A 13,645-nucleotide genomic window follows, 5' to 3' on the forward strand; every position below is an offset into this window, starting at 1 on the left:
AATGACTCCCCCAAAATGTGCGTTGAAATTAAAATGGCAGCAGAAAACCTTTAAACTCAGGCCCTCTGGTGTGTACAGCCCCATATTCTGTTCCTGACAGCAAGCACCAAGGAAAAGTGTAGAGAAGAGCACTTCTATCTTCCATTGCAGTAAGGGAGATAACATGTGTGTATAAACAAAAACTTCTAGATCGATACTCTGGGTATTTATGAGTTGGTCTGAGGGAAGTGGCGTTCTAAGCTGGGTGTGAGGTAACAAAGGTTTGAAACTTTTGGGTGACTTGCAGCTTCTAGGACTGGGAGCTCGTACATGCTGTAGCTCTAGGATAGTCCCCCCCATTCAACAAAAACAGACACAACTCTTCCTCGGCCCAGCATTCTCTTTAATCCATCACTTTTGCTTTTAAATAGCCAAACTTTTCTAACAAGCTGTCTCTAGTCACTGCCTCACTCCACTTACTCAGCCTGCCCAATCATTTCACTGTAAGGCCTCTTACTGAGGTCACTAATGTAATGTCCTCCATGAAGCTGAATTCAGCTGACATTTTCAATCTTTAATTTAGTCAGTGAAGCTGACATTCTTGACCACTCCTTCCGTCCAGAAGGAAACTCTATTCTCTTAGCTGCAGTGACATAACACTTATTCTTCCTCCTACTTCTTTGTTGTTTTTATAGGCTCATCTCCCTCCCTACAGCTATTAAACGTTCTGCTCTCCCAGGCCCTCCTCTCTTCTCCCTGGGTGATCTCATCTACCCCACTGGTTTGAGTAACCACACCTCTATGCNATGTGGGATCCGAACCGGGGCCCTCTGGCATCCCAAGCCAGCTCTTAACCAATGCGCCACTCGGCCAGCCCTCAAGGATTATTTTCTAATGGGAAGAAACAGATAAAAAAAGAAATGAATAACTAGATATTAACAAACAAATAGGTAAATAGATAAATAAGGTCCATTACATGGTATGTGCTCAGAAGAACAAAAGAGGATTAAGGTGAGAGAGGGTGTTGGAGCTGAGAAATTATTGCTTCATATAAGGTGATCAGGGAAGGCCTCTGATGAGGTGATATTTTAAGCCAAGTTCTGAAAGAAGTGAGCAATCCAGCCAGGCAGGTATCTGGGAGAGAAGCATCCCAGGCAGAGGGAATAGCAGGTGTAGGAGCCCCGAGGTATGGGTGTGACTTGTCATGTCCAAGGCCAGTGCTGGAGTGGAGTAGTAGGGAAAGAGCAGTAGGAGATAAGAACAGAGAAGTCATGAGACCAGGATCACGTAGGACCTTTGGGCCAGGGCAGGACCTTAGGAGTGCATCCTAGTGAGGTTGGAGCCACTGGAGAGCGCAGAAGAGGAGTGACGTGCTTGGATTTAGGTTTTCAAGGCTGACTCTGGTTGCTGTGGGAGAACAGACTGGAGGGTGGGGAAAGGCGACCGAGGTAGAAGCAAGGAGAGCAGATAAGGAAGCGTTTGCAATGGTCAGTAGTGCAGGGAGTGGTGACAGTGGCCCAGACTTGGGTGGTAGTGGGGGGTAGCCAGGAAGTAATGCATTCTGGACATACTTTGAAGACAGAGTCACTCTAATTCTCTTTGTAGTGATGTTTGATTTATCTGTAATCTCTAGGTCACATGGGTTTGAGGGTATTATGGGAAACTTGACAAGTGATCCCTGGTAAAATTCTAAAACTGACTGAGCAAAGGCTAAGAACACAGTGACCCGTAGAAGCCAGCTTGTGTGCACTAAGAGTAAGTCATGCTGATAATTCTTTTCTTTCTTCAAGCTTTGCCATGATTTTACTTAAACTATAAAATCAGTGCAGGTTTATTATAGGAATATTAGCAAATAAAGAGAAAACCCACACCACCCAGAGATAATTACCATATAGCACTTTGATGTATAGCAGGACCATTCATTTTTGAAAAGGTTCCTAGTAAGGAGGGTCAGGAATGTGCTATAAAGATAATGTGTCTCTTAAGAGCTAAAATTAGGTAGCTAACATTTTCTCATGTGATCCCAAGACAAAGAAAATTTGGGGCTGGCTTGCACGCAGGTATTGTGCAAGCACCGATTGCTAGATCCGTTTATCTAGACTAGCTGTTTTTAGTGACATTCTGGAGGGCTGTTCTTGGTTATATTTTAACAATTTGAACATCAGTTTGGATGAAGACATAGAAAAGACATGCTTATCAGATTTATAGCTAGCACATGGTGGCAAGCTGGAAGATGTAGAAAACATTATAGATGATTGATACTAACTTTCAAGTTGAAATGCAAAAAGTAGTAAATTAGAATTTAAGCTTAAACTTACATGGCACTTACAATGGACCAGGTACCAGTCTAAGCACTTCATGTATTAACTCATTTACATTTACTGTAACCCTTTAAGGTAGGTAGGTATTGAAGCCTACAGAAGTCAAGTAACTTATCCAAGGTCACACAGAATCAGGGTTTGAATTTAGGGTGTCTGGCTTCACAGTCTGTGGTCTTTAATCATTACACTGTACTGCCTGCAAAAGAAATCAGCTCCATATTTAGGCTATTAACTAGATTTAATAGCAGTTTATTTGAAAAAGATTCAGTATGAACCTACAGACTGGCAATACTGCTGCCAGATTCGCTCCTGGCGTCTTGGGCTTCATTATTAAAACTGGATTGGCCAGGTCATCTTTCAAACCCGCCCTCATCCCTTTACCGCATCCTACTGTATTAGTTGAGGCCTTTATCCTATCTCTTGCCTTGGTGGTTACAATAGCACCCTAGTTTATCCTGTTAGAATGTCCTTTCAAAAATGCTGTACTGACTGTGTTACTCCCTTGTTTAAGTCCCTTTGTCCAAAACAGGTTGCAGATTTGCTTGCCATATCCACTTGCAGGCATGTTAGTGTGTGTTTTAGAGGCTCTACATCGTGTTCTTTTTATTTCCTTTACTTAAAAAAAAAAATTAATTAGTTGGCTACATTTCCCCCCTTAGCCATCATCCTACCAGGCTGTCAGTCACATTATTAGCCTTATCTCTTTGCATTTGCAACCTCTTCCATAAAGGCTGAGTGTCTTTCTTAGAATGTAGGGCCCAGATCTGAAAACAAGTCCCTAGATGTAGTTTGGCCAGTGCAGAATACAGTGAGACTGTTACCTTCATAAAGTTCTTACCTTGCTCCATCACAGTAGTCAGTGCCTAGGACAGGAAAAGAAAGATGACACAGCCCCTGCTCTCAGAGCTCAGAGCTCAGTAGAGGAATACAAGTATATTAGCAAGTTAGTGTCATGGGTACAGTGATAGAAGTAGCTACGAGTTCAGGGTGGTGCATTTTTGTTGGGGGAGGGGCTGTCAAAAGGCTTCGGAGAACAGGTGCTGCAGTGAAAGCTGTTCCCTATCAGAATGGGGCAAGGAAGAGGATGGGGAGAAAGGTCAATTCTAAACCTGTTCCTCAGACGTTAACACCTCAGCCTCTGCACTCGCTGTGAGATTTCAGGAGCTTCTGTGTTGCACCCTGTCTGCACTCCAACCTTGTCAGCTACCTGCTCGGCTCTTCCCTTGGGCCTCCCATGTCAGTCCTGCTGAATTACTTAAAGTTCCCTAAGTGCAGCATTGTTTTGTTTGCCCCTTGCTACTGCCCTCCCTCCCTCCCTTCCTTCCTGTAAACAATTATTTTATACCCTTTATGTACCAACACTGTTCAAAGTGCTGGAGAGAACAGCAGTATAAAATAGCTACAAACATAAAAAAAAAAACATATTCCTGATGTGGATCTGACATTCTAGTAAAAAGAGTCAAGACAATAAACCAGAATTGTAATCAAGTGGTTAAATGTGCTGAGGAGGAAAAGATAAGTAGGATATGTTACCTTAGAGCTGTCTGAAGACGGAATGAGTTGCCTTGGGAGGAAATGAGTGTCCTTCCTGTGACTGGAGGTGTCTGAATAGGAGCTGAGTGACTAGATAGCTCCTGCCTTGAATGGAAGTTGGATTCAGACATCTCTAAATCCTCCCAACCTGGAGAATCTCTGCATGCGAGCAGGGCTACTAACCCTGGGGTTTGCATATCTAAAATGAATGAATTTGTGATGCTGGGACAGATCATTTAAGCCCAGTAATTAAATAGAAACCCTCAGGAAGCGGTGGTGAGATGTAGACAGCCTAAGGTTTTAAGATAGGTAACTAGAAAACGGTCAGGATGAAGCTGCTTGAAAATAGTCCTATTTTCCTTTAGGTCAGGGTTGGCAAATAGTCCACAGGCCCACTGCCTGTTTTTGTAAATAAAATTTAATTGAAATTTATTGACATTTATAAGCCACACCGTTTGCTTATATGTTGTGTATGGCTGTGTCACGCCACTATGGCAGAGTTGAGTAGTTGGGACAGAAACTTTAGGTCTTACAAAGCCTAAAAGATTTACTAAAAAACTAAGTTGGATACTTATATGAATACTATCAAACTTTCAAGTTTTAATGCTTTAAATGACTTGGGAACAGGAAGTGAATCATGGCAGCTGTGTTGGGGAAAGGGTAGGGCAAGTTTGATTATGTTCTGTTTCAGACTTTCCTGGCCCACTAGGACAAGAAGAGCTGTAAAATGCTGGATAGGGCCATTTGGAACTAGATTTAAGAACTTGGGCAGAAAGGAACCCCAATGAGAGACAGCTGGTGCTGTATCTTTCCAGTATGAATTGGAACTGAGCTAGACATGAGAGAGAGAGAAAGAGAGAGAGAGAGAGAGAGAGAGAATGCACACGAATTAGCCTTACAGGATAAGGGCTACCCTTCTCTTCACTTTCCTCTGATTTCTGAGGTTTACTATAAACAATTTCCTTCCCAGACCCCACCCTCAGACGCAATCAATCACTTTTTCTGATCTCCCATTGTATATACATTGGGAAGTAAAATGTGCTAAGCAAAAAAATCAGGGTAAGGAAACGGAGCAAAAAGGTGGGTGCTGTAGTAGGTAAGATGGTCAGGGAGGCTTTATTGTTGGTTTATAATTGGCTCTTCTTTCTGATTCCTTAAAGACAAGAGTGAGGTCTTAAGGATCTCTCTCTAGCACTTGGCAAAATGCTGGGTGCATCACAGGTGTTCCACAGATGGCTACTGAATAAACGAATTTCACCTGGATACACATACTTCATGGGGAATCGGGAGGCACTGGGAAGAGAGGCTCTACCCCTTCCCTTTGTGGATCGTCCTGGAGGAAGCAAAGCATTTCTTTCTGTGGTTATACTCAGAGCCTAAAGGTCAGAGATAAGCGACACTTAACTCATTTTGGATCCATTTCCCTGTTTTCCCTGGGTAGAGGGCTGATCTGAGCCAAGTGCTATTTTTTGGAGGATTCTGCCTGGTGAAACTTACCTTAGGTATACATGGGACTTTTCAAAGTGCTTTTGCTGACTTTCTTTGCTGTGAGGAAGCTTGGATTGATACTCTTATTTTTTTCCAAGGAAGGAACTGATGCATAGAAAAATCAAGGACTTGGCCAAACAGGAAGCATTCTTCAGAGAATCTGGGTATCCTTCTTACTAGCTGTGACCTTGGGCAAGTCGGAGGGACCCTGTCCCACAAGGTTCTTGTGAAGGCTGAACAGAATAATAGTAGTGGCTACTGTTTACTGTTTAATAGATGTGCAGGGCATTCTCCTAAGTGCTTTACATGCCTGGGGATTTCCACAGTGGCTTTGTATAGATGAGAAAACCGCAGAAGTAGTTTGTTGAAGATCTGGGATCCCTAGAGAAAGCGTTACATTAAGTACTTAATGTATTGTCTGTACTGTTAGTGCCCAGTGTGAAGTTGTCCTTTATTTGTTCCCTTTGTGCCTTTTTGCTGTTATTGGTCTGTGTATAATCAGAACTCCTCACTTTATAAAAAACGCTTACGAGTTTGTCGGGAGGTGATTTCACACAGCGGGAAGAATCCTGGATTAGAGAATCAGGAAACTTAAGTTGCTGGAGAAATCACAGTATTTACTTCTGAGGCTCACTTCCTTCGTTTTTAAAATAAGGGGATTGGGCCAAATAGGTGGCTTTATTTTTTTTTTTTTTTATTTTTTTAGTTGAGCCATCCTACCACCTGTTGGCAGCTCAGCGGCTGCTCAACTCGGGCCGGGACTCGAACCGCTGTTGCTCAGAGGTCAAACTCTTGAGTGAGCTCTTAACCAACTGAGCCACTTGGCCGGCCTAGGTGGCTTTATTTTAAATAAAAGCAGCAGAACTATTTCTTTACAGTCTTATGGGGGAAGCCCAGTATGTGAAGGAGCTAAAATCAGTTGCTTTGGTGCACATCAGAGGCTCGGCCTGCCCAGACCTCTGCGCTGTGCCCCATGGATGACCCCTGAGGGGATTTGCTGAGCCCAGGGTGCAAGTCAGTGGACTAAGTGATCGGTGGGCTACATTTTGGCTCTGAAATCCCATTGTAAGGAGTGGAAGAAGATCCATTTTCTGCTTCTTTTCCAACACTTGGTCCAATAACTAGAGCTAGACAGCTAGAGCTGATGGTGTGGGGGTTTTGGTATTATGTCCCGTTTCCATGGCAGAGACCTGAAAGCTAGAGGACCAGTGTCCAATAGGGACAAGCACGGTGACTGAGACACTGCAGGTGGCACAGGGCTTGAGATGAGATCACTGAGCATTGTCACAGGACCTGATACCTGTGCTGGCTGTGTCTGCTCCTGCCAATTGTTCTCTGCTTTGTAATCCATGAGTAGCTTATTGGCATCATTTTTATTTTTTTCTGTTAATGGTTAGTGCCAAAGGGCTGACCAGCCACTTGGGAATGAGAGGGCTCATTCAGCCATTCGTTCATCAAATTTCAAGCATTAGTTATGTGCCAGGCTTTGTGACAGGTACTGAGAATACCATGTTGAGTAAGAGACAAATTGGAGAGACAAAATGAAAATGAGTAAATAAAACGATACAGTGTGGTAAGTGCTGTGATGGGACCAATACAGCAGACACTGGGAGCCAGAAAGAGGCCCCAGTCTGGCTTGTGCTTTCGGAAAGGAGGTGCTCCAGAAACTTCCAGGAGGAGGTGTTGTCTAAGGTGGGATTTGAAGAAATGAGGAACTCTTCCCAGTCAGGCTAGTAAAGGCCCAGAGGAGAGAAAGTGCAAGTCTGTGGGTCTGCAAGAGTGCAGGGCTGCAGTGGGGTTTGAAAATGAGGCTGCAGATGGGCAGGCCAGACCCTGAGGATGCGCCATGCCATGTTGGGGAGTTTGGACTTTATCCTGAGAGCAGCAAGGACCTTTAAATGCTTTTGGGTAGTGGCATGTGATAGAGAACTCTATATATTGGGTTGTTGGAAAAGTCATGATGCATTTTTGCAACGCAAAACATAGGAAAATAGGTCATGACTTTTCCGACAACCCAATATTTCCAGTAAGTATTTGCTGTATATTCACTGGGTTTAGCTCGTTCTTTTCTTGTGCTGTACTGGCTGATTCATATTAGAGTCTTGAACAGAACATGTAAAATTGGCACCGAAAGCCAAATGAATAAAAAAAGTAATATAATTCCTGGACTCTACTAATTCAGAATTATAATTTATAATTGTAATGAGGATGTACAAAAGTTTAACATTTCCCTCTTGAAAAAGGGATTTGTTTATGAAAGCTAGTATAAATTGTATAAATAAGATTTGTTGAGGGGAATGTTTCAGTTTCGAGTAAGCTGAGTTTTTTTTTTTAAAGGAAAACAGCTTTATTGAGATAATTTATATATCATAAAGTTCATCTCTTTAAAGAGTACAATTTAATGGCTTTCTAGCATATTTATGAAGATCAGCTGTTTTAAAGCACTCTGTAGAAGCATCATATATCATTTGTCTTCCAGTAACTGCCCTGCCAACGCAGATCCTTTCTGTATTGACTCATTTAAAGTTGGTTTATGGCCCATACTTAGTTCAGTCCCCCACCCCCTCCACCCTGTGTATGAATTGGTAAAGGCTTTTTTTTACTGTACCACTAGGCAAAAGTCCAAAGACAAGTATTTTTGTATGTGGCACTCAAAGTAGGATAAGTGGGTGGGGGTATAAGGGAAAAAAAAGGTTTCTGACTTACAAGAAATATAAATTTAGGGATTTTTTCCCTGTTTTTGTGAATGAGGAAACCTGTAGGCTGGGAAAAGGAGAAGACCAAGAGGAGCAAAGATGAGAGGACAGAGAGAGGTGCACGCAGGGAAGGAGAGCGCTGGAGAGGGAGAAATAACCCGGGAGGGGGCAGGCTCTGTATCTCCAGCACCTCCAAGACCTTGGTGTTTTGTTTTTTTTAAGAGTTGAACTTGGGCTCCATCTGGTGGCTCTAGCCTTAAGGTGCAATCAATGGAAGAGACCTTGGGGTTGGAGGAAAGTGGCATTTGACATCTCAGGTCCCACTTGAGGTTCTCTTTTGCTCTGGGTTTTCTAATGGGATCATGATTGAGTAGTTTTTCTCTCATAAATGGTGGCTGTTTTCTCTTATGGCTTAAACCATGTTCCCTCCCTTTTTAATCCTTGGTTGTAAATACAATCTTACCACACTTTACCACTCCAGTACCCTTACTGTTGCTGTCACCTACTGGCCCCCTGGGTCACTGCCCCTAATTTCTCAATGACTTTAGCTTCTTGTTTATTACCATTCTTTCCAACACTAGTTCTGTTCATTTGTGGTGCTTTCAATGTATGATTCGGTGATCCTCGCAACACCTTTGTATCTCAGATATTTCTCTCTTCCAGTGGCCTCCCCACTCCCAGCCTGTCCCATGATCATACTTTAGTTTTTTTAATTTTTATTTTTTAATTAAGGCAGTTTTTTTTCAGAGCAGTTTTCTGTTCACAGCAAAACTGAGAAGGTACAGAGATTTCCCATATACTCCCTGCCACCTCCCCTCACGGCCTCCCCCATTATCAACCTTCCCTACCAAAATGGTACATTCGTTTGAACCCACATTCACAGCTCATTATCACCCAAAGTCCATAGTTTAGAGTTCACTCCTGGTGTTAGGTTTGGACAAATGTATGACATGTACCTACCATTACAGTATCAGACAGAGGTCTTTCGCTGCCCTAAAAATCCTGTGCTCCGCCTACTTACCTTAGTTTCTGACCTTATCAATTACTGCAGCCCCGTGGTACTGCAGTTCCCTGACATCCCTCATTACCACCTCCTGTGTTTCAAGCTCATTCCTGCTAGTACCCTGACTCCAACAATCCTTCAGTCCTCACTGGTACCTTCAGTTCATTGGTCCCTATTACATGTTCACTGTTCTTCACATGTTCTTAATGTTCTCTCTCTTTACTGAATGAGTTTAAGTTCCCTTGCACACACCCCAGATTCCCCTCTCTTTTGCTTTGTTACACTCACAACGCTTCAGTCCTGGCTCTGTCTACTCTGTGCCATCGTCTCGTCAGCTGAACAAGACTGGATATAAAAGGACCACTTTGCCAATTGGTCTCACTTTAAATCCTATCCATGGATTTCAGGTGGGTCCTTAATATTGCCTGGCAGTCATTCTGTGCTTCCTATTCACCTTGATGACCATTTCTGAAACCTGTAATACTTTACTCCCCCCATTGTCACTTTATGATGACCTTGCTTTCTACTTCAGTGAAAAAGCAAAAACAAAAAAAAAGTTCTCAGAAGAGGACGTTACTGGACGCTCACCATTATACCTACCTTCCCACCTCTCCACTAACAGCGGTGTCCACATCCCCTCCTTCCTGCCTGTTACCAGGATGAACTACGAACTACCTGTGTTCTCCAATGCCGCTGCTGTACTTACCTGCCAGAGCCCCATTTTGTCTCTTACACCCAAGAACATTGCTCCATATTTCCTCCTCTTGCACAGCGTGTCAGTTTTCCCCTTTTTCCTGGATCATATGCCATTGATATGCCAACATGCTTTCCCCATCTTAAAAAAACCTCCTGACACCACTTCTTCTGTCAGTGGCCTACCCATTTATTTGCTTTTTTTTCTTTTTCATTAGCAGAATTCAAAAATTCATGTAATATTTATCTCCAGTTCATCTCCTTATTTTCTCTTGAACTCATTCTCATAAAGCTTTCATCTCTGTCCAAAATTTCTCTTGTTGACTTCCATGTTTTAAATTCAGTGGCCACCTGTGTATATTCTTTGGTGAGGTGTCCGTCAAAGTCTGTGACCCATTTTTTAATCAGGTTGTTTGGTTTTCTTACTGTTGAATTTTAACAGTTCTTTGTATTTTATGGACAACAGCTCTTTATCAGATGTGTCTTTTGCAAATATTTTTTCCCTAGCCTGTGACTTGTCTTCTCATTTTCTTGACATTGCCTTTTGCAGAACAGAAGTTTGTAATTTTAATGAAGTTCAGCATATCAATTACCGTCATCGTCCCCCTCCCCATTATCTTCAGTTTCACTTTCTGTGATTTTTTAGTTATCCGTGGTCAACCATATCCAAAAATATTAAATGGAAAATTCCAGAAATAAACAATTTATAATTTTAAATTGTGAGCCATTCTGAGTAGCGTGATAAAATCTTGCTCTGTCTAGCTTTGTTGTGCCCAGGACGTGAAGCATCCAGCGAATCCAGGCTGTGTACACTGTGCCCGTCTGTCAGTCACTTAGTAGCCATCTCAGTTATTAGATCCAATTATCAGATCCAGTTATTAGAGGTGTCACAGTTCTTGTGTTTACGTCACCCTTATTTTACTTAAGGGCCCCAAAGTGCAAGAGTAGTGATGCTAGCAATTCAGATGTGCCAAAGAGAAGCCGTAAAGTGCATCCTTTAAGGGAAAAGGTGAAAGTTCTTGATTTAATAAGGAAAAAAAAAAAATCATATGCTGAGGTTGCTAAGATCTACAGTAAGAACAAATCTTTCATCCGTGAAAAATGCCTAATTTATAAATTAAACTTTATCAGTGTTATGTATGTATACGAAAAAAATAGAGTGTATATGTAGGGTTTGGTACTATCTGTGGTTTCATGCACTGAGGAACTTGGAATATATTTCCAATGAATAAGGGGGGACTACTGTATTTCTTTCATGGGTCCTGCTCTTAGTATTGTATCTAAATAGTCATGGTTGTACCCAAGGTCATCTAGGATTTCTCCTATGTTAGCTTCTAGGTGTTTTATAGTTTTATGTTTTATGTTTAGGCCTGTGATCCATTTTGAGTTAATATTAGTGTCTAGATTTATTGTTTTCCATGTGGATGTCCATTGGTTCCAGCACTATTTGTTGCAAAGACTAAGCTCCATTGTATTGCCTTTGCTTTGTCAAAGATCAGTAGACTGTATTTATTTACATGGGTCTATTTCTGGGCTCTAGTCTGTTCCATTGATCTATTTGTTTGTCCTCTCACCAATACCACACTCTCTTGAATACTGTAGCTTTATAGTAAGTTTTTAAGCTGGGTAGCATCAGTCCAACTTTGTTCTTCTCTTTCAATATTGCATTGGCTGTTCTGGGTCTTTTGCCTTTCCATGTAAACTTAAGATTTGTTGATATCCGCAAAAAAATAACTTGCTGGGATTTTTATTGGTATTGCATTGAATCTATATGTCAATTTGGGAAGAACTGACATTTGGAAATATTGCATCTTCCTATCCATGAACATGGAATATATCATTTATTTAATTCTTTGATTCATCAGAGTTTTATAGTTTTCCTTATAGAAATTGTGTACATACTTGGTTAGATTTATACCTATGTATTTCATTTTGGGGGATGCTAATTGTACACGGCATTGTGTTTTGAATTTCACATTCCACTTGTTCATCGCTGGTGTATGGGAAAGTGATTGACTTTTGTATGTTAACCTTATATCCTGCAACCTTGCTATAATTGCATATTAGTTCCTGGAATCTTTTTGTTGATTCATTTGCATTTTCTACATAGACAATCATGTCACCTGTGAACAGTTTTATTTCTTCTTTCCCAATCATATACTTTTTTCTTGTCTTACTGTGTTAGGTAGGACTTCTAGCACAATTTTGAGAAGCAGTGGTAAGACGGACATCCTTGTCTTCTTCTTGATCTTTGCGGAAAGCTTTGAGTGTCCTTCCATTAAAAGTTTGGTTAGCTGTAGGTTTTTCGTAGATGTTCTTTATCAAGTTGAGGAAATTCCCCTCCATTCCTAGTTTGCTGAGAGTTTTTATCATGAATGGGTATTGGATTTTGTCAAATGCTTTTTCTGCATCTATTGATATGATCATGTGATTTTTCTTCTTTAGCCTGTCGATATGATGGATTGCATTCATTGAGTTTCAAATGTTGAACCAGCCTTGTATACCTGAGATACATCTCACTTGATAAAATTGTTTTTATACGTTGTTGGATTAGATTTGCTAATATATTTTTGAATATTTTTACATCTGTGCTCATGAGAGATATTAGTCTGTAGTTTTCTTGTAATATCTTTGGTTTTGATATTAAGGTAATGCTGGCATAGAATGAGGAAGTATTCCCTCTGCTTTTAACTTTTGGAAGAGAATATAGAAAATTGGTATAATTTTTCCCTACAATTACCAGTGAACCCATCTGGGTGGGCCTGGTGCTTTCTGTTTTTGAAGATTATTATTGATTCAATTTCTTTAATAGAAACAGTGCTATTCAAATTGTCTCTTGTGTAAGTTTTGGCAGATTATGTCTTTCAAGGAATTGGTTAATCTAGTTTATCAAATTTGTGGACATACAAGGAATTGGTTAATCTAGTTTATCAAATTTGTGGACATAGAGTTGTTTATAATATTGCTTTTTATTCTTCTTTTGATTTTCATGGGATCTTAGTGATGTTCCCTCTTTCATGTCTAGTATAATTTGTGTCTTCTCTTTTTCTTAGCCTGGCAAGAGGCTATTTATTTTATGATCTTTACAAAGAACTAGCTTTTGGTTTTACTGATTTTTCTCTGTTGATTTTCTGTTTTCAATTTCATTGATTTCTGCTCCAATTTTTATTACTTCAGTTTACCTTGGTTTTAGTTTGCTCTTCACTTTCTAGTTGCCTAAGATAGCTTAGATTACTGATTGTAGATACTTATTCTTTTCTAATATATGCATTCAGTGCTATAAATTTAACTCTACACATTACTTTTGCTACACTCCACAAATTTTGATAAGGTTGTATTTTTATTTTCATTCGATTCAAAATAGTTTTAAAACTTTGAGGTTTCTCCTTTGACCCATGTGTGTTGTTTAATCTCCATGTATTTGGGGATATCCCAGCTGTTTTTCTGGTATTGATTTCTAGTTTAATTCCATTGTGGTCTGAGAGCATATAGTGTGTTTTATAGCCTAGAAGGCTATCTTGGTGACTGTTCCTTGTGAAGCTGAGCTGCGGCTGAGCTGCCAACAGGTGGCAGGATGGCTCAGCTAAAAAAAAAAAAGAATGTGTATTCAGCTGTTGTTGAAGTAGCCTACACATTTCCACTATATCGGTTGATTGCTGGTGTTTTTGAGTTCAACTATATCCTTACTGATTTTCTGTCTGCTAGCTCTGTCCGTTTATGATAGAGGGGTATGGAACTCTCCAGCTGTAGCCGTGAATTCATCTGTTTGTCCTTGCAGCTCTGTCAGTTTTTGTCTCATGCATTTTGATGCTCTGTTGTAAGATGCATACATATTAAGGACTGTTATATCTTCCTGGAGAATTGACCCCTTCATCATTATGTAATACCCCTTTTTACCCCTGATAACTTTCCTTGCTCTGAAGTTTGCTGAA

General features: G+C 40.8%; 1 protein-coding gene across 4 annotated transcripts in view; it reads left to right on the plus strand.

The window, feature by feature from the left end:
* Nucleotides 1-13,645, plus strand: part of LUZP1 (leucine zipper protein 1) — an 83,364-nt gene that overhangs the window by 56,827 nt on the left and 12,892 nt on the right. The window contains exon 1 of one of the 4 annotated variants that reach the window (XM_019631422.1): nucleotides 4,822-5,215. The exons of the other annotated variants lie outside the window; for them this stretch is intronic. The gene's annotated coding sequence lies outside the window, so the exon portion shown is untranslated. Of the gene's footprint in view, nucleotides 1-4,821; nucleotides 5,216-13,645 lie in introns of those variants that run through there. 4 annotated transcript variants of the gene reach the window in all.

This window comes from Hipposideros armiger, unplaced genomic scaffold (genome assembly GCF_001890085.2).
Source record: "Hipposideros armiger isolate ML-2016 unplaced genomic scaffold, ASM189008v1 scaffold_999, whole genome shotgun sequence".
Taxonomy (NCBI): Eukaryota; Metazoa; Chordata; class Mammalia; order Chiroptera; family Hipposideridae; genus Hipposideros; species Hipposideros armiger.